The following is a 2,843-nucleotide window of genomic DNA, read 5'->3' on the forward strand; positions in this document are numbered from 1 at the left end:
TTGAATTATTTAAACTTAACAAATAAGAACTTTCAAATGTTTTAGCAGCTAGCAGAAAATTGTAAAAGGTCATGTATGGAGACTTACTGGTTTATACAAATAAAACCAAAATTTTTCAGACATCATTTTTCATCATATCATTAGATCATGACTCAGTAATACTGAAAATTTTATTATATCTGTTTGCATATGTCCTTCTGGTAAAATTCTTACAAAATATACAATATGTGTTCCTCTTGGAAAACTGACATCAGATGCTATTGGCTAGGACTTCTCAGTCTGCTTGCGCAATAACCCAGGACACACAAAATTATCTCCAAGAGTGCCATAGAAATCCCGAATGCCAACACTTTTAAAAGCATTTCAGAACAAAGTAGGTTGAATTCATTTTCATCTTTTTTTTTTTATTACAATTATTTGAAAGGCAAGACATTCAGGGAGAATTGGTACCATGAAATAAAAGTAAATGTCAAACAGTATAAGAGTCACTGTTTCAAGCAATAAATACAATCGTTGAATGAGAGACTGCTCATTTGTAAAAATTCTCCCAGTGATTTGATTCATGATTGACCAGCACTCCGGAAGACAGATTTCATGTCCCTAATGAGACCCAAATGTGGTTTTTTGTTTTGTTTTGCTTTTATCCTCTTCAAGATCATTAATTATAGTGATTATCTATTTCTTCTAACTAGAATCATATTTTAGCATTTGACAGCCCTGAAGAACATAATGGAAATGATTGCAAAGTGGGAGAATTTTGAATTTGGTTTAAAACATAAGAATGAAAATCATATCAATTTCAGAACATTTAATATTCAGTTCTGAGTATGATAACTTGGAAAACATGAAAAAGGAAAACAAGGCACATTCACATTTTACTTCAGTGATTTCAGTTTCATATTTAATGAGCTCACTATGAGAAAGGCACAACACTGAGCAGAGAGGGGGCTGTAAAATACCAAAATGATCCTTGCTAGAGAATAATCCATCAAATAGAAGTACACATAAAATATATTCACATATCTATAATGGAGTGATAAAATCAATGAGTGACACAAATATGGGCTCTTGGTGAGTGAGATAATTAGTTCGTCACTGAGACTGAGTGAATTTTCTATTTCAGGAAATAGAAATACATATGGAGGGAGAGCATTCCAGATGGAGATACTGAAGTCAAATATTCACAGGTCATGAATTGTTTGTAGTGTACCTCATGGTTCAATATAACTGTAACAAAGCCAGTGATGAAGCTAGATTGTGGCCAAATTGTGGGGAACTTCAAAGGCTGGCATGAAAAGTGGGAACTGAATCTATAGGAAAACCAATGGAGTTCAATAGACACATGAAATAAATGCTTTAAAACAATTAATTTTTTTAGAAATACACAAAAATAGTTGAAGTGTTTAAATTATGTAGGCATGAATGTCACTTTATAATCTTAAATCACTGCATAATCTTAAAATAATGAGAAATTATAGTATGGGTCTGAAAGAAAAAATGGAAAAGAAGGAAAATAAAGAAAGAAGGAAATAAAGTTTTTTGAATGATACTACAATATACTTACAAAATTTAACATTAGCAACACTTCTTTAATACTAATGTATTTAAGTTGGAGAAATACAAGTAAATTTTATTAATTAAAATAATGACACTAGTGCTAGCTTATGAGCAACAGCAATACAAGTTGGCAGCCACTACAGGTTCAGGAGTAAAAGTCCCTCACAATTTTTGACTGTTGAAAGAATTCAAAGAAGGCTAGAACAGAGTAGGAGATAGCACAGTTAGCTGGAGTCTGCCAGATGACTTAAAAGACATGGCACAAGATGGACAGGGATAACTGGGTCTCCAAGAACTACTTATGAAACCGAACATACGGCCTTAAAGTAAAATGTGGACCTAAATACCCAGAAGCACTCCCTGTTCTATATTTGTAAAAAAATTGATATGAATGAAGTTAACAGTTCTAATTGACAGGTAGAGTCAAGAGCCATATCAGTGCTAATAAAATGACAGAATTTATGTAGTATCAAAGTTGTCCTGCAGAAATTTTGGTGCCTAATGGTGTCTAAAGAAAATATGAAACTCCCACAGCCAGCTGAAAGGCAGTGTTACAGCAATTAATCAAAAACAGGAACCACAGATCTACTCCTCTTCCATTTGATTTAAGCAGTCAAATTTTCTAGATATGTTTTGTAGACCTCAAAGTCCTAGAAAAGAAGCTCCCATTCAAAGACAATTTATCCTAAGATACTCTATATGGTACTAAATTTTTGTCCATTTGGACTATATCATTTGGGCTATAAAGAGAAAAATAAATAAAATAGCGATAATATTTAGGGGTAAAGTATATTTATGCATAATGGTATGATTACATAGATCTAGTTGTTTTTAACAATTCAATAGATGTTAGCAACTTGTTTTATGTTTAAGCATATATTTGAATAATTTCCATTTTAATCAATATTTAAATTAATTAAACTATGAATGAATGAGTTAAAGGTTTAGTAAAGTAGGAGTAAATGTAATTTTATTAATAAGAATCAATGAAGATTAAATCAGCAAATAATTATGAAAGACTTCAGAAGCATAAATTATTATACTTTTTGGGGAATTTAAACAATATACCTGTAGAGAAATAACCTAGTTTTTACAAATAGTTCTAAGAAATCAAACATTTTATAAATTAAATGATAATGAGTGCAACAATTTATGTTATATCACTAAAGGAAAAATTCAAACCTCAACTATATAGCAAACCTGAAAAAAATGTGATGTTTGGATCAGTTAATGTTCTGTATAGCTTTGAGTTTGTATTTTTAAGAATTTTAACCTTTTCTGGTGAA

General features: G+C 30.9%; 1 pseudogene; it reads left to right on the top strand.

Moving 5' to 3' along the window:
- Positions 1–1,645: 1,645 nt before the first annotated feature.
- On the top strand, positions 1,646–2,121 carry LOC114494807 (annotated as a pseudogene).
- The last annotated feature ends 722 nt before the right edge of the window (positions 2,122–2,843 follow it).

This window comes from Phyllostomus discolor, chromosome 4 (genome assembly GCF_004126475.2).
Source record: "Phyllostomus discolor isolate MPI-MPIP mPhyDis1 chromosome 4, mPhyDis1.pri.v3, whole genome shotgun sequence".
Lineage (NCBI taxonomy): Eukaryota > Metazoa > Chordata > Mammalia > Chiroptera > Phyllostomidae > Phyllostomus > Phyllostomus discolor.